Source organism: Dermacentor variabilis, chromosome 9, assembly GCF_050947875.1.
Source record: "Dermacentor variabilis isolate Ectoservices chromosome 9, ASM5094787v1, whole genome shotgun sequence".
Classification (NCBI taxonomy): domain Eukaryota; kingdom Metazoa; phylum Arthropoda; class Arachnida; order Ixodida; family Ixodidae; genus Dermacentor; species Dermacentor variabilis.
In genome coordinates this window covers 24,664,601-24,687,106 of record NC_134576.1, presented here as the reverse complement: position 1 = coordinate 24,687,106, position 22,506 = coordinate 24,664,601, and the positions used below count along the sequence as shown (strand labels likewise).

The 22,506-nt window shown below is 44.7% G+C and overlaps 1 protein-coding gene across 4 annotated transcripts in view; it reads right to left on the bottom strand.

Moving 5' to 3' along the window:
• The window catches only part of LOC142592555 (uncharacterized), a 415,001-nt gene that overhangs the window by 120,919 nt on the left and 271,576 nt on the right, over positions 1-22,506 (bottom strand). The window lies entirely within an intron of this gene.

Here is a 22,506-nt window from a genome sequence, read left to right as displayed (position 1 = left end):
AGGATCCTTTTCTGAGTATTGCTCTTCAGTTCCAGACCTGGGAAGCGAGCACCATAGATGAATATGAGTAGACATCGAACCACCGCAAGAAAAACAAAAATAGGCTTTAGTGATAACAACGGTGGATAGTACTTACCTCCTCATGTTTGCCTGGTCATTGCGTCAGTACTGGGCGAGAAGCAGGTCCGGCCTGTCACGGAGTGCGCACCGGCAGAAGTACTTCCCTGTTGCCATTCTTATGTTTGTACACAAGCTTGCCGAGCCTGCCAGATCAGCAAATGGGTTCACTGCACGAACCTCGCACAACAAAGCGATGTCATTGTCCAAAGAAAATCGCGTTTGCATAGGTGCTACCACCTTTGTCTGTGCTATTTTGAAAATGGTTGTCGGAACAAATGTGTAGTCTTCGGCTCAGGTACGCCTCGGCTGCATTTTGGCTTCACCAGTAGATTCGGCCATCTCTCCTCGCCTGCTTCTTGCCCAGCCGAAGCGTTTCCATGTTAGGCCTACGAGCCACGAAATCGACAATCGAATTCGGAATCAGCGGCGTCTAATGAACCAATCTTCATTACATGTATTAGTTGAAAGAAAGCGATAACCGTAGTCACTTTTCCTAGCTTAGGAACTGCACACATTAGCACGAATCGAGCCCAGTTTGGTAATAAGTTAGAGCTGTTGCTTCAATGGGTGCTGCCATGTTTTTTGACGAAAGCTTTTGGGGCTGCTATTTGGGCTCCCGCTAAATCCGTGAAATTGCCTTTGTGATGCAAAACGCAAACGCAGTTTGCGCCTCGCGCATGCACAGTCACTTAAATGCTATTCCTCTGGGGCCCCTATTCTAAAACTCTCTACTGTCTTTCTTTAAGTAATTTATCTTTGTATTCATGAACCTCTTGCCACTTCATCGGATGTTGTGTGCTGTAATTTGTTTACACTGTTTTCTAAAGGTTCTTCATTCTTCCCTTCATAATTTGTTTTGACTGTGTGCTTGATTACTTGTGCAGGATTATCACGCAGTGGAACATGCTTCCACAGTTTTATCCATTGTCGAAACATGATTGCGTGCTCTCCTTGACCATGTGCGTTATCAACTTTACACGTGTCATTTTCTTGCACCACATCAGCGGCACGTACTACGCAAATAATATTTTTCTTCATTTTGTTTACTTTTGCCGTTTGCAATTTGATGTATTATTATGCGTTGATATTTCTTCTCACTGTTCTTGCTCACCGTTAACTGGAAGTGCTTTCTTTTTGTCTTGTATAGGTTTTGAACGAGCTTGGGTTTGATTCTCTACTGCCACATTGCACACTTGTACCTCATGTTGGTTATTATAGCGGAAATATTATATTGTCACGTGGTAGTGATGGTGAAGAAAGCAGCAATACGGTGGAATACAAAACTAGCTTTTATTGGGCGAACCTGTGCCCACAAAAACAGGCTACACGCGTCAGCTTTTATAGAGCAGTCGTCGAATGTTCCAGACTAATCGTTCGGACCCGTGTGCCTTCCACAAAGTTCTACACCATTCGCGTCAGGTGATGAAATCAGGTAACATAAGGTTCGGCGACAACAGACAGCGGATAGAAGCATCGATAACTTTCCTGAAACTTCGGATACATGCAGGCGCGTCCCGCGCTGTGCGATAACATTTGTTAGGCGGCGAAACGTGGTCACCGGATAAAGATAAGTACACGTGTCAATACCCCCCTCTTAAAAAGCATCGTCCTGATACTACAAATATAAGAGAGCGAAACACAAAAGGACACTTATTAAACATAAGTAACAAAACTACGAAAAGAAACAAAGTCGAAAGGTCAGTTACGCGAAGCCCCAAAGTTCATTAACGCTGGTAGTACGGCTTGAGTCGCACAACGTGGACTATTTCAGGTCGTGAGTGGCGCCGCTGTGATAGCGAAATGCCGTCTGGCACGACCTCATAGTCCAGTGCGCCAATATGTTGAATGATCTCGTACGGTCCGAAATATCATCGCAATAGTTTCTCACTGAGTCCTCGTCAGCGTATCGGGGTCCATACCCACACACTGTCGCCGGCCTGGTACTCGACGAAGCGTCGTCGGAGATTGTAGTGTCGGCTGTCGGTACGCTGCTGGTTCTTGATCCGTAGGCGGGCGCGCTGTCGAGCTTCTTCGGCGCGCTGGAGATAGGTAGCGACGTCAAGATTTTCCTCGTCAGTGACGTGCGGCAGCATGGCATCGAGCATCGTCGTCGGGTTCCTGCCGTAAACCAGCTTAAACGGCGTGATCTGTGTTGTTTCTTGCACCGCCGTGTTGTAAGCGAATGTTACTTACGGCAGGACCGCATCCCACGTCTTGTGCTCGACGTCGACGTACATTGCTAGCATGTCGGCGCTCCGTGAGACCATTTGTCTGCGGATGGTAGGCAGTTGTCCTCCTGTGACTTGTCTGGCTGTATAGCAGAATGGCTTGCGTGAGCTCTGCTGTAAAAGCCGTTCCTCTGTCGGTGATGAGGACTCCTGGAGCACCATATCGCAGCAGGATGTTCTCAACGAAAAATTTCGCCACTTCGGCTGCGCTGTCTTTCGGTAGAGCTTTAGTTTCAGCGAAGCGGGTAAGATAGTCCGTTGCCACAACGATCCACTTATTTCCGGAAGTTGATGTCGGAAACGGTCCCAGCAAGTCCATCCCGATCTGCTGAAAAGGTCGGTAAGGAGGCTTGATCGGCTGTAGTAATCCCGCTGGCCTTGTCAGTGGTGTCTTGCGTCATTGACAGTCTCGACATGTCTTGACGTAACGGGCGACATCGGCGGTTAGGCCCGGCCAGTAATACCGTTCTTGTATCCTCGATAGTGTCCGGGAGAAACCGGGGTGCCCAGCTGTTGGATCGTCATGTAGGGCGCGCAGTACTTCTGGACGCAGCACCGACGGAACAACAAGAAGGTAGTTGGCGCGGACTGGTGAGAAGTTCTTCTTTACGAGTAGGTTGTTTTGAAGCCTGAACGAAGACAATCCACGCTTAAATACCCTAGGGACAGCGTCGGTGTGCCCTTCCAAATAATCAACGAGGCCTTTTAGCTCCGGGTCCACACATTGCTGCTCAGCGAAGTCTTCGGTGCTTATTGTTCCAAGGAAGGCGTCATCATCCTCGTCACCTTGCGGCGGCGGGTCGATGGGGGCGCGTGATAGGCAATTGGCATCTGAGTGTTTTCGTCCGGACTTGTAGGTTACGGTGATGTCGTATTCTTGTAGTCTGAGGCTCCACCGTGCCAGCCGTCCTGAAGGGTCCTTTAAGTTAGCTAGCCAACACGTGTGATGGTCGCTGACAACTTTGAATGGCCACCCATATAGGTAAGGGCGGAATTTTGCTGTAGCCCAAATGATGGCGAGGCATTCCTTTTCAGTCGTAGAATAATTGCCTTCCGCTTTTGACAGCGACCGGCTAGCATAAGATATCACCCGTTCATGTCCATCTTTTCTTTGGACTAGGACGGCACCGAGGCCTAGGCTACTGGCGTCGGTGTGTATTTCGGTATCGACGTGCTCATCGAAGTGAGCAAGTACGGGCAGCGACTGCGTGCGTCATTTGAGTTCTTGAAATGCGTCGGCCTGCGGCGTTTCCCACTTGAACTCTACGTCACATTTAGTTAGCTTTGTCAGCGGCTCAGCGATGCGTGAAAAGTCCTTGACAAACACGGTGGGCGATCTCCGGAAATCTGATCAGCGGGTCAAGCGCGTCGGCTTTTATAGAGCAGTCGTCGAGTGTTCCAGACTAATCGTTCGGACCTGCGTGCCTTCCACAAAGTTCTACACCATTCGCGTCAGGTGATGAAATCAGATAACATAAGGTTCGGCGACAACAGACAGCGGATAGAAGCATCGATAACTTTCCAGAAACTTTGGATACATGCAGGCGCGTCCCGCGCTGTGCGATAAGATTTGTTAGGTGGCGAAACGTGGTCGCCCAATAAAGATAAGTACACGTGTCAATATGGCTCATGAGGCAGAAAATCCAGTGTTGTCGGCGTTGGTGTGACCCTGATGGTCGAAAAAGTTAAGTGAGCCAATCGAGGCAGTTGATGACATCAATTCAAATTTAATTGAGTCAGTGTTAATCAAGGCAGATTTAATTAAGCTAGAGTTCATTATGGCACTCGAACCCACACCACTGGTAGGAGTCGAACCCCTAGCCCTTGGTGTTAAGGTGAAATTAAAGCACGGTTACTTAGGCTAGAGGTAATTAAGACACTCCATCTCACGACCTTTGGTGGGAGTCGAACCTATGACCTATGGTATTAATTAGGGCCAAGGTAATTAAAGTAGAGTTAATTAAGACACTCGGAATCGCAACCTTTGGTGGGAGTCCAACCCACAACCTTTGGTTGATAGTTAGAGTGAAGTTAAATTAAGACCACTGAAAGTGCATAGGCATCACGAGGTGGTCGCAATGCTTCCGCATTGGGATAACTAAGGGCCTCTTCAATTTGATTGTTTCTCCTAACCATTGCGGCTTGGCTGTCAAAGGGCAGCAGTATTGCATGAATAAATAAATTCAGTGCTCAAGCAATTCCAGACTTCGCAATCGCTTTGTTTTCTGAGACGTACACCTCATACAGCTCAGCAAAAAGTTCACAAACGAATACCACTTCACGCAGTTAAAACCTCTCATCACGCTCGTAACATATACTGCTCTAATGCGGCGCAAGTACACAGTGGCAGAAAATCATTGAAAGAGATAAACGACTAAACTGCACGCTGAGCGTGCGCGCGTGCTTCGCCGACATGCGGCCGAGTGCCGCACCGCCACCGTCATTCGAAAACAGTCCTCGCTCCCGTCAGTGGATGAGATCAGCCAATATTCAAGGGACCATACTCTTAGGGGCAGCGATGTGGATTTCCCAACAACTTAAGGACGCAAGTAGATGTCGCGGTCTGCACATGGGCAGCCCCGTTGACCCTGGTTCTTGCGTATGCAAGCCGTTTGCTTCCCCTAAACTAAAACGCTACGGCTAAGCGTGATCACTCGCATTAGAATGTAGATTAGACATGGCATTTGTAAGTTGGTACTGTTTGGTCCCCCTTGCAAATGCAGCACCTGTGTCCCCATATTGGAATAAATCAGAACTGCTTTTATTGCAACATAGTTTACGCAAGGGCGTGTGCACCACCATCTGCCGCGACCATACGAACTCTTAAGAAAGTGCCTTTCTTTTCAGAGCACAGTTCTTAGGTGCCTGTTCCTACGGTTGAGTGTTAAGATCCTCGGCGTAACTGAGCAAACAATGTAGGATTCTGGGTTCGTGGCCTCGGAGTCTGGCGTCACACAGAGGGTCGCTCTCTAGCCTATGTTACTGGTGAGTCTTGTAATGGGTAGCTGGCCTAAAGGTCAGGTCATACCAGACTACACTTTCCTGGGAGGGCACACACAACAGCACACTAGAAATGACTGCTTAAATCCAGCTGGTCTCTCTGGATTCCAAGGCCAGGGAAACCCGCGGTCACACATTCCTCCAAACGGAGCGTTCGTAGTCGCCGAAGGCTCCGCCTCCAAGGTTGTACGATCGTCCCCGCACACGAGGCAACAACGTGGCAATCTGTGAACCTGATGTCGACGCTGTTCCCACAGGAGTTCTCGACTTTGGCTGCTTTCATCAATTAGTAACCTCTCCGTGACAGTCGGTTTGTCAGGATCGGGAGACTCCGCGTCGTTGCCGCTTCCACACAGGGCGGTGGTTGACGTCGCTGTCTGGTCGATGCTGGTAGGAAGACTGTTAACTTCACCAAGGTGAAACAATTCGTTTTCGGAAAGCTGTGAAGGTCACCGCCCTCGCTGGCCGATTGCAACAATGAGCACAGCGAAGGATGAAAGACGCCAATAGCAAAGAGAGCGCAAGGAGGAAAGCAGAGGAGGAGGTATGGCAAAAATGTGAGAAGCATAGTGTCACGCAATACGGGCTGTGCGGCGATGACCGCTACAAGATGGAGCCAGAGTAGCGCATCGTCTGTTCACCTGTGACGCCATCGATAAGGCATGCGAGCGCGTGTATTGATAACATACATGAAAACAAAGCCCTGCATGAGCAGAGATCTATCTGCGGTGACTGCTGTGAATTGCGCTCGCGCGTGTGGGGATCGAGATACCTTCCCACACCTCGTCCCCCACCTCGCACGTTGTGCTTAGCTCGATCTCCGGGAACCGCCACCGTAACAGCAACATGGCGGACATGACTAGTGCACCGGAGCTAATTTCTTGTGCAAACCGTGCTTCTCCCTCCTGTGGTTGAGTCACCATGCGAGCAAGTGCCACCGGGATGTGCCCCGATTGGTCTCCCGAGTGGTGGTCCTTGGGCGCCCTCCACCCGAGCCCTAGCTCTTCCGCTGAGTGCTTCACTGCGGCAGCTGATGCTCACAGGCCCGCAACGAGGTGGTTACATGGAACATTTGCTTCCGCAACTTGTCGTTCTCGCGCTTGGTGGACCGCTTCCCGGTTAGCCCTAGCGCAGCAGGAGCGCGTACTCAATTGGTATTGCAGTGAGCCTTTTCCTGTAAGCGCCATGACTGTCGCACTGTGCTGTATCTGGGGTGAATAAACCCGCACTTGTTGGCGATCTGACTCTGAAGCCTTCTCTGCACCATGTAGGAGAGTCAACGAACCTTGCCGTAGCACCTTTGTGCGTTGCGGAGTGGAGGAGTGTCGTGCCCTTTCCTGACCATCGCTCATAGGGTGAGCCTTGTGCAAACCCATCTCCGCGCGTGTCACCCACACGCTGCCTCTCGCAATCTCCCGATTAGTGAGGCAGTCGTGCCACACTTCACTCCGTCTGCAACATGCCGCACGAGACAGATTGTCCGCACCAGCCAATACATCGCGAAATGAACACGTCTTTCGCATTAGGGAGTATCGTAATCAGTGAAATTTTTCACTTTGCTATCGCCGCATACGACACAGATGGCTGATTTGGTCGCGAATGTATACAGAGATATTAAATGGCCCACAATGATACCTTTATAAACATTGCAGGACAATGCATGAACACGTTTGTTACAAAGAGCCCTGCATTCGCAAACAATCTGCTTAGTTTTTCCTAATGGTCCCTTTGTGCTTTTAATAAAGCAATATTTACACAGAAACGTTCCATTGCTGTGAATACCTGGATGTAAAATTGTTGATGCGAAGGCTCTACATACATTTTTTGCAATTAACCATTAGAAACATATCCGATTCGCTTCAGCTAGTATTACATTCGTATTCGGTTCGGTCTCAAGTACTCTCGTTCATGCACCACCATATATTTAACACACTGTACTCGCTACTTTTTGGTCAGAAGCGCCATGTCACGGTGATACACATGTTGGTGTTCTTGACCTGAAAGTTCCGAAACCGCAGCGTTATTAAAGAAAGGTCAAATTGTCACCCGCTCAACTTTTGCACAGTACGAAGGTACAACAGAAACCCATGTGGATTTCTCGGAAAGAAAGTACCGCAGTTGAGGTAAAATTTCTCCTGGTCCGGGATTCGTACCTAGGATCGACGCCTTCCCGCTCGCTTACCACCTGAGCTAACCAGGAGGCTAACCGAGCACTGGCATTCGGAGCACTTGGACACTTAATATAGCAAATCAGTTCAGTGGAAGCCTGCAAGGTACACGCAATATACATATATATATATTGCACGGTTAGTGTTGGGGGGCCAAGATACGCCCCAATTAGGGTGCAAAATTTTCCTAAAGAGTGCATCTTGAAATCGCGCGTCAAGGCACAGCTTCGTTCGTCACATTGACTGAGTTACGCTGAAGTGTACTACGATACTAGTTTCGCGAGCTATATGAGGTGTTCAATTTTGTTATTAACAGAATTTTTAATCATTCTTGGCACGAAGCACACATGTACTCCTTGGGCTACGTTACTCTCTGAGGCGGACATATATGTGCATGAGAAATCAAAGAGAATATTTGACCAACAAATTTTCACTAAAAGACCCTTACACAAATCACATAACCGATCGTATTGCAATTTGCAAATTGTAGCCGGAGAATTCTAAAGTCATACCCACTTAGAGCGAATTCTGGGGATGACAGGTTTCGATGTATATGCTTTCCCAAAGTTTGCAAGAAAGCGCACCGGTGTTCCAGTAATTTTTTAGTTTAAGTGCAATGCATAAAAAAGTGTGTAGTTAAATATTAAGTGGAACAACACTGCATTTTTACCACGAGTTTGACAGCCCGTATCTCAAAACTGGTGTTAGTTTCAAATTTCGCGATGCAAGCGGATGTTGCCTTGTGAAATAACTCGATTCAATATTTGTATTCCAATATGTTAGCTAAAGTAATTAGTTAAAAGTTTATTAGTAAAATTTTGTTAGCCAAGTGGCTGTAAGGTTTTATTAAATCGGGGCAAAGTACTGAGGCGTTATCGTGTGTGCGTGAGGTATGGGAGGCTTTCTGCATCGAAGGAAAAGGTGGCACGTGCATGAGTGTGCCATCGATATCACTCCTCACCAAGGAAATCGGGTTTCTCTAACAGTGATGATGTCGCCCCTTCGTTGACAATGGTTTTCCAGTATCACTCCTTCATTCCTTGCTGCGTATCTTACCCTGTATATCCTCTGCTTCTCCTTCACGCACCTGTACATATCTGATGTGTGCACAATAAAATATTGCTTGATAGTCCGCGCTTTGTCCATCTCCTTCTTGTGTCTTGCGCTGTTACTCGTGTTTTCTCTTTTGATGCATGTATTAGCGTCACATGGCACCACTGACAGGGACGCACGCAATGTGGATGACTATTACTGCTCACGGAGAACACAAACACCAGATGGTGCACAAGCAAAATTTGTGACAATGTTCAACATGCAACTCTTCTTTGCCAAGTGCCGGAGTGCTTTCGACCTGCCTGACGTAATTCAGACTATGCATCTCCAGACTCACTTACACCCCGACATTTGTTCATTGCGTCTAACTTCGATGCACCTCACACACTCTTGCTCAGAATAAGTGCGACGCACCGCTGCCTGCCCGACATTAGATTATTTCAGTGCAAACTTGCACTTAATGCAAATCACACGCACGTACAAATACACAAAAATAAACAAATGGCGTACATTTTTGAGCATGAGGATGACTTATCGCACTGGCAAGTGATGTTCGAAAATTTGCAGTAATAGCCACTTGAATACAGACTATGATGCAGTCAATAATTACGCTTTTTAAGCGTTCCTCGTCGTGAACACATCACTAATGCTGAACGCTGTGGTGGCATTTGTTAGGTAAAAATCAAACTAATTTTCCTGACTCAATACCATCTCTATAGGCCTACAGAAGCGTTAAAGCAAAGAGCTGATCTCAGTAATATTGACTTATCATTGACAGTACCTTGTTCTCAGCGTGAGATGACACAAAGCGACGGGTTATTTTGCCTTTCATTTATTTCTTGGTCTCAAGACGGAGAGCAAGCAGCAAGCACCGATTCAGATCAAAGCGGGCAGCCTGGGTGCTGTCCTGTCACATAACACAGTAACCGGCGGCAGCCGCAGGGTAGTTCACCTCATGCAGGCACATATAGCGCCTACATGTTCCACGCTCACGCAAAGCTAGAACCGCAAGCGGATTAATTTACACCACCTGTGGTACCAAAATGTGCACCAAATGCATGGTATGCGAGTGTATGTTTTGCATCTCACCCCCATCAAAGTGCTGCCGCCGCGGCCGCGATCGAAACCTCAAACTCGGACTCAGCCGCGCACGACATAGCAACTGAGCTAGCTATGGCGGCGGGTATTACGCGCCACGCATGTAGACCCGCTGGTATTTAGGGTGTCCCAGCTAACGTTAGCCAGACTGTTAAAAAAAAGAAAGAAAAGGATGATTTAAAGAACACGGTGCGAGAAACGACTTTAAGACCTACGGTGTTCAGTTGTCAGAACTCTCGCAACCGAACACCGCTGATCTAGTAACTACCTCGCACTCTCTTTTAAAAAATATTTTCTTTTCTTCTTGAATAGCTTGGCTAGCATTAGTAAGCCAAGCTGTTAGCCAAGCCTGTGTGCCACTTCTCTAAATCCATGGGCAAATTAAGGGAAGCGAACTTCTCCCCACAACGCCTCTTACCGGGGAGAAGTCAGCTTCACAGCTGTAAGTTACACACATGCAGGCACGTGCAAAAGCGCTTCGCGGTCAGGGAGTATTTAAAGCAGGGGAGGCGTCTGGGGTTGTCCAACTCACTACAGTGTATTTATTATTAATTGCACCCTCAGGGTCAATTGCATTGCAGAGGGAAGTGGGGGGGGGGGGAAAGTTCAGCATAACGTATGTGCAAAAAAAGAAAAAGCAACACAACCAAACACTACTATTACACAATATTAGCAAATCACAGATCCGAGTACGCATTTCATAGTTCTAATCAAGGTACATAATTAATAGTTCTATATAGAAATGCAAACGATGAGCATGAACACATGAAAAATACATGAAAGCATTAAAAGTAAAACACGACGTAAAGTTTCTCTATAGGGATTAGCTTCACTTATGGAGGCAACAGTCCCGAGTAAGTGATTGCACTCTTTAGATGTTTGCAGAACGAATGAATAATAATAATATTTGGGGTTTTACGTGCCAAAACCACTTTCCGATTTTGAGGCACGCTGTAGTGGAGGACTCCGGAAATTTTGACCTCCTGGGGTTCTTTAACGTGCACCTAAATCTAATAAGCACACGGGTGTTTTCGCATTTCGCCCCATCGAAATGCGGCCGCCATGGCCGGGATTTGATCCCGCGACCTCGTGCTCAGCAGCCCAACACCATAGCCACTGAGCAACCACGGCGGGTGAAACGAATGAATGCAAGAAGGTGAAGTATCAACATGACGGGATGCCAACTTTGTGTTGGTGATCAGACTGAGATGATATGTAATGGAGTCGCGAATGGAGCTCATTGAGCAGTGCAAGATGATGCAATAGTTTGTGAAATTTAGAGAAATGCAAGAAGTTACGGTGCAACGATAGAGGCCCACCCACATGGGGCTAGTCGCACCTGCCTGGCTATGCGCGTCACGCGTCTCCGAGGTCGCGCAGGCTTGAGCGTAACGCTATGAAGCCTGTGAGGCGACATCACGTGACCATAAGGTAAACTTTCAGCACGGGTTAACGAAGCTCGCATACAAACAGCCGTGTTCCTCAATAAGAAAAAAAAGAATTCACCAATGATTATACGATACTCCCTAATGTGAAATTTGAGCACAGCTCTATACGTGTTTTCATTTCGCGAGATATTGGCTGGCGCAGACAATCTGTCTCGTGCGGCATGCTGTAAATGGAGCGAAGTTTGGCGCGACTGCTTGGCTAATCGGGAGATCACGAGAGGCAGCGCGTGGGTGATGCACAGTGACGCGTGGTCGCAATGACACCAGCCACCGCAGACAGACATCAGCTCATGCAGCACTGTTTCCATACAGACGACGCACGCTACTCTGATGCCATCTCGCAGCCATTGTCGCCGCAAAGTCCGACTTGTGTGGCACTGCGCTTCTCACGCCTTCCGCCATACCCTGCTCCTTCGCTTTTCTCCTCGCACTCTCTTTGCTATCGCTTCTTTCATCTCCCACTGCACTCCGCGTTTTCTTTCATCTCTGTGCTCGTTCGCTCGGTTATGAGGGACAACGCCGACGCTAGCTGCAAGAACAGGCGCCTGAGAGCTGCACTTGAAAAATGTATTGCCTCCACACTGACAAATTACATAGAAAAGAGTAGCATAATGATGTTACGAGGAAGCTTTAGTTCGGGCCCAACTCTGATGTTGCCTATCACATACATGTAAAATGCAGAAACACTTTTCTGAGGTAACGGCCAGGCCGATTTTAATGAAATGTGTTGCATTTTATAAGAACCTAAATTGTAGTAGCTGTTATTATGTAATTTCGATTTAGGGCCTGCATTATTTGAAAGAAATTTGCAAATATTGGTAAGCTTGAAAAAAAATAGAAACAAGAAGTTTACAAATCCGTAGCTGCATACAAAGAACAAACATCGCCGTTCTGTAAACTGTATGCGTTAGAGCATCCAAAGTGAACAAATTTCATTTATCAATTCATATTGTTACATATGGAAAGACACAGACAAAAGAGACTATTTACGCTATATTTACAGCGGAGCCAGACTGCCAGGCAGACACGCTCGCGCCAGGAGCCCAGAGCGAGAACGACTTCGCCTACCTTTCGCCCGTCATTCCACCGGCAGCCAGACAGCACATGCGCACATTCGTGCACGTGCACAGTGTTCACGACTGCGCAGCTGCAACATCATGTACCGCATTGGTGGCGAAGGATATAAAACCAGGCCCGGCTGCATCGCTGTTCAGTGGGCATGGTGGTACGACAAGGAAAACAACGATGGGCTTACGCACGCTTTTCTTCATTGTGCAGTTCTTCAGTTCTTGGGTACCTGCACGGCAGTGCGGCTTGACTACGGCTTTCCAGCACCAGAGTCCGTCCATCGGCAACGCATCGACTCTTCTGGAAAGCGAGAACGACTTCGCCTACCTTTCGCCCGTCATTCCACCGGCAGCCAGACAGCACATGCGCACATTCGTGCACGTGCACAGTGTTCACGACTGCGCAGCTGTAACATCATGTACCGCATTGGTGGCGAAGGATATAAAACCAGGCCCGGCTGCATCGCTGTTCAGTGGGCATGGTGGTACGACAAGGAAAACAACGATGGGCTTACGCACGCTTTTCTTCATTGTGCAGGTTAGTAGGTTCCCAGAACTACCTCACGCTTCTTTTAAATCTGATGACCTGTTCCTTGTCGTGCTTCCATGCCCAAAAGCCTTGGTTGATCCTTTTTATGCTTTGCTTTTGTTGTTATGTGGTGACGTTGAGAGTAATCCCGGTCCCACTACAGGTTCGCAAAAAGCGCAATCTTCGAATGCTGTGGAAGAAATTTTGAAAACTCTTAAGGATCTAGACGAGCGATCTATAAGAATGGAAACCCTACAGAAATCTATGGCTACGTCAATATCAGACCTAAAGGAAAAGCAGGAATCAGTTTGTCAGGTGGTATCAGATATAAAAGCCAGATTAGAAAAAGTTGAACAGCAAACTTTTGCAATTGAGCAAAAGCAGACAGATCTCGACGATGTGCGGGATTCCGTAGTCCGCGTCGAAAAGCACACGCGCACACTCCACTCAAGACTAAACGACGCCGAAGACCGCGCTCGCCGGAATAACTTGCTGTTCTACGATGTGCCTGACTCCGCTGATGAAACCTATTCCAAGTCTGAAGAAAAAATACTGAAAATTTTCGCCGATACTTTAAATGTGGATATTTCAAGTAACAACATAGCCAGAGCGCACAGAATCGGGCGATTTGCCACAGGGAAAGCACGGCCACTAATAGTAAATTTGAAACTTACAAATGTAAGGACTTAGTCCTTTCCAAGCGCCAAGTTTTAAAGGATGAAAAAAAAATATCCGTAAGCGAAGATTACTGCCCAGCAACAAGACACTGCCGCAAGAAGCTGATCGAATTTGGAAAAAACACAAAAAAGTCATTCAAGTTGCACTACAATAAATTGATTATCGGTGGAAAAACGTATGTTTACAATGAAGCTCATAATACTGTAACTGAAATAGCAGCTTTCGATAGCACACAGAACGACATCAGCCCTCGTACTCTTCGCTCTGGACGCGAATTCCCATTAAAAGAAACATAGGGGAACGAACGGGGAGGCGGTTCTCAGCTGTGTTCTTGCTCAGTGCTTTTTTCGAACATGCGTAGTCTTCTGCCCGAAAGGGACGAACTGTGTGCCATTATTGATGACTGTGACGCTGACATCATTGCGTTAACTGAAACCTGGCTGTCATCTAGGGTAGCCAACTCCGAGTTGTTTTTTTGCAGAAATAAATACGCAGTTTTTCGGAGCGATCGCACTGGGAAAGTAGGCGGTGGTGTACTTCTTGCAATCAGTGACCGATTTGAGGGCTTTTGTGTGCCGATTGTTTCAGATTTAGAAATCATCTGGTGCTGCCTTACAATAAAATTAAAAAAACTACTAATAGGGGTTTGTTACCGATCACCCTCAAGTCCTTTGTCCTTTTGCAATGACTTGTATGACAACTTGAACCAGATAACAATACGCTATCCTGGAGTGCCAATATATCTAATGGGCGATTTTAATTTTCCAAACATCGTATGGTCCCACAGTCCGTTTTCTGAGCCCTCATCTACTGAATGTAATGAGTTCATTACACTTTGCTCTGACTTCGGTTTTTCACAACTGGTCACCTCACCAACGCGAATAACTCGGCACTCATCCTCACTACTTGATCTGGTGCTCACATCTTCACCCGACAACGTCTCATTGATAACTCACTTGCCTGGTCTCAGTGATCACGACATTTTGCACTTCACGCTTACATTCCCCCAGCAGTATCAATGCAAACAACTAAAGACAATTAGAAACTTCAAAAGAACCAATTTTTCTGCCATAAACTCAAGCCTATGTTCATTTCTTGACGACTTCTTACCGCAGTTTTTTGAACGATCAGTTGAAAGAAATTGGTGTATGTTCAAGAATAAAATTTTAGAATTAGTCCATCAGCATGTTCCACTCCAGCGCGTTTATTCTCATAATCAAGCCCCCTGGTTTAACAGGTTTCTTAATATGCTCTCAAATAGGAAGAGACGCCTTTTTCGCACCGCTAAACGGACGAAAAAGCCTGCACATTGGCTTGCATATAAAAACGCTGCCTCTAACTACTCAATTACAGCTAAAAATACTAAGCACACATTTTTTAGCAAAACCCTGCCATTATTACTAAAAACCAATCCAAAGCGCTTTTGGAGCATAGTAAAATGCAAACGTGGAAATAAGATTGCATTAACACAATCTGGTAGTCAGGTGTCCAGCTATCTTTGCGCAGACGTCTTGAACAGCGCGTTTGTGCAATCATTTTCCTCTCCCGCACCTAACAACGAATGTCCCGTCCTACAGGACTGTAACTTTCCTCCTATGGACCCTATTATATTTGATGCAACAGGAATTAAGAAAATAATCGAAAATTTGAAAATTACTTCCTCCTGCGGTGTCGATGAAATCACCACCAAATTCTTAATTAGCACAGTTGAATATTCGTCTATCATATTGCAATATCTATTCTCGCAATCATATAACTCTGGCATGCTTCCGCTAGATTGGAAAACAGGAAAAATCATTCCCATACACAAATCGGGTGACACTCATAATCCATTTAATTATAGACCAATTTCTCTTACCTCAGTACCTTGTAAAATTATGGAGCATGTAATCTACACGCATCTCATTAACTTCCTTGACGACAATAATTTCTTTACTCCTCACCAACATGGGTTTAGAAAACACTTCTCTTGCGAAACACAGCTTGTCACATTTACAAACGATTTACACTCTAACCTTGACGCAGGCTTCACGACGGACTGTATTTTTTTGGACTTCGCTAAGGCATTTGACAAGGTGTGTCACGCTCTACTCTTACACAAACTAAGCATTTTAAACATGGACCCTACACTACTTAAGTGGATCTGTAGCTTTCTTACATCGCGCGTTCAGTTTGTTTCTGCTAATGAATGTACTTCCTCTCTAGTCCCTGTCGGCTCAGGCGTCCCTCAAGGATCTGTCTTAGGCCCACTTCTGTTTCTTATATACATTAATGACTTACCTATTAATATTTCATCAAAGATATGTTTATTTGCAGACGATTGTGTGATATACCGCAAAATTTCCAATAACTGCGATGTAACAGCTCTACAAACCGACTTAAATAAAATAACTGATTGGTGCAGCACGTGGAAAATGCAACTTAACATTAAGAAGTGCAAAACTATGAGGGTTTCTTGTACTAACTCTAGTTCTCCAAATTATTCTCTCACTAATATATCACTTGAATGTGTCACCTCGTATCGTTATTTAGGAGTGACCATAACTAACAATTTGTCTTGGAAAACGCATATTGATATCATAGTGTCCAAAGCTAACCGTACTTTAGGATACCTGCGCCGAAATTTTTCTCGTGCACCATCCTCATTAAAACAGTTACTATATACCACTTACGTTCGCATGCAACTTGAGTATGCTTCATCAATATGGGATCCCTGGCATTCAACACTAATACATACGCTGGAAGCTATACAAAACCGTTCAGCCCGTTTCATTTTAAATAACTTCAATAGGACAGCAAGCGTAACACACATGAAATGTTTATTAAACCTGCCTCTCTTATCCGACCGCCGAAAACACTCACGCATTTCTCTTTTTCACAAAATCTATTATCATAACACCTTTTTACACACTCTTTGGATCAGGCCAGCACCCTTCATTTCTTCTCGCCGTGATCATAATCAGAAAGTTAGCATATCTCATTTCAATACTATCATGGGCGCAAATTCATTCTTGCCAAAGACTAGCAAAGACTGGAACAGCTTATCCCCTTCATTAACAGGTATAATTAATCCACTTATGTTTAGAAACGCACTTGAAAACGAACTTTCGTAATATACTTACCATTTGTCTTGCCTATGTGTATGTACCTTTCTTTATTGCAGCGTTTTCATCAGTTTTCATCAGCATCATGATCAAAAAGTTAACAATGCATTTTGTAAATCTACTGTACATATTATGTTTTTTTTTAATCCCTTTACCATTGTGTACATCACATTTGTATTTATCTTTTGTACCTCTGTTTATTATCATCGGATGTCAACTCAAAATTTGGAATTGTTACTGCTGTTAGTTATCTTTTTTTGAGTTACTTTTACCGATGTTTACTTTGTATTTTCTTAGCCCCTCCCCTCTATAATGTACTATGTACCTTGAGGGTAAAATAAATGAAATAAATGAAATGAAATGAATTCATCGTCTTTTTCTCGGCAGCTCATCTCTTGAGCATTTGTTGATGGTATCGTAACAATATGTAACGTGAATTTGTTACGTTGCTTGCAAGGATATTGCAAAATTCTTGCTGACATATTAGGGCTGTACTAAGGGCCTTGTATAATGTATCAATTTTATCCGCTCTAGATTTGCTATCTGATGCAATTTACGGAATTGTGATATCGTTTTTCATTGCCCAGTTACAAAGTTGTAAACTTGACAGTGTCATTTCCTGAAAACTTGCGATCTTCAACACTGTTTATTAAGAAAATGACGGCCTAAATAAAGAAATCCCTACCAATTGTCACTAGATTTTAACTTTTTCTTTTAAATACAATAAACCTCATCAAATTTTGTGCAGTAAGTGGTTGCCAAGAAAAACGATATCTCCTTTCCCATGAATTTAGATTTCTCCTTTCCCATGAATTTAGTGAGGAGCCCCTGAGCTAAAGCTTCCTCTTGAGAATAAACTTTTCCCAAACGCTAACACGCATGTTTTCGCTGAGGGTAATCTAGGTAAGATCTGTGCTAAGCGTGCGCTTGTGAGCGTATCCTGTGGTCGGGCATTAAGAATGCTAAGGTTAGACTTCGTTCTGCTGATGCTGGCTGTCCTGCTAAAGTTTGAGAATATAAATTGTGTGGGCTTTGTGCCATTTCCACTGAGTAAATTATCCTGATTAGGGTCCCAAACTGAGGCAACGTCTTCGAGCGCAGATAGGATTACTGTTTTGTAGAGCGCCAGCTTAAGAGACTGCGGGGCACGTGGGAAATTGCGTCGGAGGTAGCCTAATGATCCATTAGCGTTGCTTATTATGTGTGCGATGTGTGTATTACAGGCAAGGTCAGCTGGGGCTTGAACACAGACACATTTATAGGATCAAACGGAATCGAAAGGGATGCCATTGATGTAACCTATCAGCAGGGTGTTAGCATGTCTGGTTACACGCATTGACTTGCATTTGCTTGTGTTTAATTCCATACACCATGTTTTGCACCACACAGTGATAGCATTAAGGACAGACTGAATAATTACTGTACTGTGGTTACTAGTTAATTCTCAAAATATTTGGCAGTGGTCACCAAACACATCAATATGGAGTGAAATACAAGCGGACAAGCCATTAATACAGGTTAGAAATTGTAGCGGTCCAAGGACAGAGCCTTGCGGCACACCCGAATAGACTAGCCTGAAGGGACAGTCAACACTGTTAGCAGAAACAAACTAAGGACGAATGGACAGGAAACAGTGAAGCCAGGTAAGTAGTTTGGGGTCAAAGTTAGGCTGGTGTAATTTATAGTTTATTGTTTGCTGCTTTATCAAACACCTTAGAAAAATATGTAAAAATATATACGTATACGATACGCAAGAGAAAGAATAATCATGAATGACACGTAGCTGGTGTGTGAAAGATGTAAGCTATGTTTTGCACGAGTAATTTTTGCGAATACCATGTTGCGAGTGTGTAAGAAAGGGATTAGATCTCAGAAAGTTGGCAAGATTAGGAAACAGGATATGTTTGAGAAGTTTGCTTGGGATGTGAGAGAAATGGGATGATAGAAGAGTGAGGAAAGTCAGGCTAACCACGTCGCAACCAGGAGAAAGTTTCAATTTATTAATTAGATGCTCTACGCCACACGGGTCTACTATAATCGGTGGCATTCAAGGATGATTATGGCAGTGCGTGAGCGGAGCCGAAACACTTGTCACTGCAGATGAGAACTTGGTCACAAAAACATTGTTAAGGTCAGATACACACTGTTCAGTAGGTATAATGTTTCTTGCATTGACGCACCAGAATTCATTAATGTTGGCTACTAGTATGGACGGCAGAATGTTTTTGGAGTTTTCTTCTGCAATCCAAAGTACAGGAACATATCCCTGAGCAGCAAGTCTATGCGCAGTCCAATGACAGTCACAAGGTGGTACTGTTGGCATAGTTGTGTACAGCAAGCAACAAATGTTTTTTTAACTTCTATGCGTGGTGCCTTTTCAAGCATGAAGCGCTCTTTTTTATCATTTGCCATTATGGTTTTGTCCAACCCGAAGCATGATTCTGCTGTGTTCGTTGCTCGCACTTCCGACTCAAGCATATGTATTGAAACAAATGCGTGATGCAATGAATATAGAGAAGACATCCTTTGCTTCAAGGTTAAGAGTGATAAAAAGGGCTTGTTTGTTATGAAACGCACATTCATATCATTTCTAAGATGGGTTCTCCGTATGTGACAAGGCAATATTCAACATTTCATAGGACGGACACACACACACACACAAACACACACAAATCTTATTCCCTTATAATAGACAGAGGTGTTAAAAAATCTTGTAAATTGACGAGCCGTCAGGAATGAAAAAAAAGATTCCCAATAGAATAAGCAAACTCACACTTAAGTGAACTACATTGTCCTGAACAAGTAAAATGGGGCAGTTAGCGACGTCCTATGCAACTTATTGTCAGAGCGAAAAAAAAATAAAAGAATGGTACGCACAAAGGATGCCACACATTTTTCTTCTCGAGCTCAACGAGTATGCAAGCCAAAAAGTAACAACATACAGCGTCAAAAGGCAGAAGCAAGGACAGCTACAAGCTAAATAGTGATGAACGCATTCCTATCCCTTGGCAAATGTGAAAGAAACACTGATCCCAAGGTCGTGTTATATGTCATTCTGATAAAGCTAGTGGCAGCTCGTGATGAAGCAATGATACCTCTATTTCTAGGCATGGCACATTAAGAGGGAGCTTTAGCTCGGCACCAACTCCGACTTGCCTATTCAAATACATGTAAAACGCATAGATGCTTTCATGAGACAACCGCCGGACCGATTGGAAAGAAATGTGTTGCATTTGAGAGAAAAAGGTTCATTATATTGAGTAGAAGTAGAATTGTGATGGGGTCTGGAAAGTTCTACAAATATCCCTGAATTAACTGGTAAGCTTAAAAAAAAGAAATTTAAAATGGAGTTTACAAATTCATAACTCTGCATCAAAAACAGATATCACAGTTATGTAATCTGCATCCAATGACAATCCCAAGTGGGCAAATTCCACATATAAATTTACTGCTTACATGAATTTGTTATAATGTTTACAAGTTTGGAAAAGTACTGCTCACAAATTGGTCTACATTTCAGGGTGGTGTATAATATATAAATTTTGTCCGCGTTCGGAGCATTATTATTTGCAGTATACAAAATTGTGATATTCTATCGCCACCATCTCATCATGAGCCTATTTTAAGTCCACTCCAGGACGAACGCCCTCTCCCTGCAATTTCCAATTACCCATGTCCCGCCCCAACCAACTGCAACTAGCGCCTGCGAATTTCCCGATTTCATCGCGCCACCTAGTCCTCTGCCATCCTCGACTGTGCTTGCCTTCTCTTGGCACCCATTCTGTAACCTTAATGGTCCACCGGTTACCTAATCTATGCGTATAGATGACCCGCCCAGCTCCATTTTTTTGCTCTTATGTCAATTAGAATGTCGGCTATCCCTATTTGCTCTTTGATCCACCACCGCTCTCTTTCTGTCTCTTAACGTTGCGCCTAGCATTCTTCGTTCCATCGCTCTTTGAGTGATCCTTAACTTGTTCTCAAGCTTCTTTTTCAGTTTCAAAGTTTTTGCCCCCCCCCCCCCCTTATGTCAGCACCGGTAAAATGCATCGATTGTACACCTTTCTTTTCAATGATAGTGGTAAGCTTTCAGTCAGATGTGGCGATGTCAGCCATATGCACTCCAACCCATTTCTATTCTTCTGTAAGTTTCCTTCTCATGATCAGGGTCTCCTGTGAGTAATTGCTCTCGGTAAACATACTCCTTTACAGACTCTGTAGGCTGACTGGCGATCCTGCTCGCTTGCCAGGCTACTGAGCATTGTCTTTGTCATCTGCATATTAATCTTCAGTCCCACTATTATACTTTATCTGTTAAGGTCCTCCATCATTTGTTGCAAATCGTCCTCAATGTTGCTGAACAGGAGGACAATGTCATTTGCAAACAGAAGGTTGCTGAGATATTTGCCGTTGATCCTCACTCCCAAGCTTTCCCAGTTTAGGTTGAATACTTCTTCCAAGCACACAGTGAACAGCATTGGAGAGATTGTCTGCTTGTCTGACCCCTTTCTTTATGGGTATCTTCCCACTTGTGGAGAATAGAGGTAGCTGTAGGATCTCTGTAGATATTTTAAAACATATTTACTAAGCGTCCTGTACTCCTTGATTACGTAACGCCTCTATGACTGCGGGTATCCCTACTGAATCAAATATCTTTTCGTAATCTATAAAAGCCATATAGAGAGGCTGATTATACTCTGCAGAATTCTCGATTACCTGATTGACGTCATGGATGTGATCCATTGTAGAGAATCTCTTCCTGAAGCCAATCTGTCCCCTTGGTTGACTGAAGGCCGGTGTTGCCCTTATTCTATTGGAAATTATCTTGGTGAATATTTTATATATTGCCAAAAGTAAGCTAATGAGCCGATAATTTTTCAATTCTTTAATGTCTCCTTTTTTGTGGATTAGTATAAAGTTGACATTCTTCTCTGGGACCATTGAAGTCGACAGACACTTCGTATAGAGAGCCGCCACTTTTTCAAGAATTATGTGTCCTCCATCTCCGATTAAATCGACTGTTATTCTATCTTCTGCCGCTTTTCCTTGTTTCGGGCCTTGCAAGGCCCTTCTAACTTCATCGCTACTTATACCCGTGTCACACGGGCGTTTGGAAGGCCTTCCAACCGATAGTCAGTTGACTCAAAGGTCAAGTTCGAGCTGCTACACGTACGGTTTCGAAGGCCACCGAGTCAATAGTCTATCGAGTCGACGGAGCACCTTACAACTCTATCGAAATCTCGATGGCCTTTGAGCAACGGAAACGGAAACAGTGCGAACATGCCCTCTCGTTCACAGTGTGCTCGTACTATTGGTTAGAAAGAACAAATCAAACCAAAATGCTCTAAAAATACTATATATGGGTGTTATTAATTATTCAATAAAGTATTTTTGCCACTTGATAAGTGCGAACTGTACATACTCTTGACAACAGCGACATGCAGCGACGCAAACGTTGCCGCAGTTTCGCTACTCAACAACTTAAAAATTAAACATAGATGTATGGCAATGTATAAACATTTCTTTAAATGTATAAACAAACATAAAAGAAATTATAGTTCTTTTAAGTGGTTTTAATGTTCCTTAACTTTTCGTGACATGAAAACGAAAGTAAGGATCCGCAGCGCCACACAATTTTACAAGAAAAACGTGAACCACTCAACGGCCTTTCGAAAGTGCCGTGTAGCAGCGCGACAACTCTTTTGAGTCGGTCGAGTTGTGGCATTTCGAAGGCCGTCGACTGGAATGCCTTCTAAATGTGCCCGTGTGACACAGGTATTATAAAGGGAGCCTTTGTGACCTGTTCATTACTACATCGAACGGAGGTATCGTGGCTGCTCTGGCTGCTGTACAGGTCAGTATAATTATTCCGCTGCTTTTACGATATCTTCAAGATTGCTGACGAAATTACCCTGCTTACCTTTCAGTGCATACATCTTGGTTTGTTCTATGCCAAGTTTCCTTCTCACTGATTTCATGCTGTATAAAGTTTTACTGCTTATACTGGTTTTTC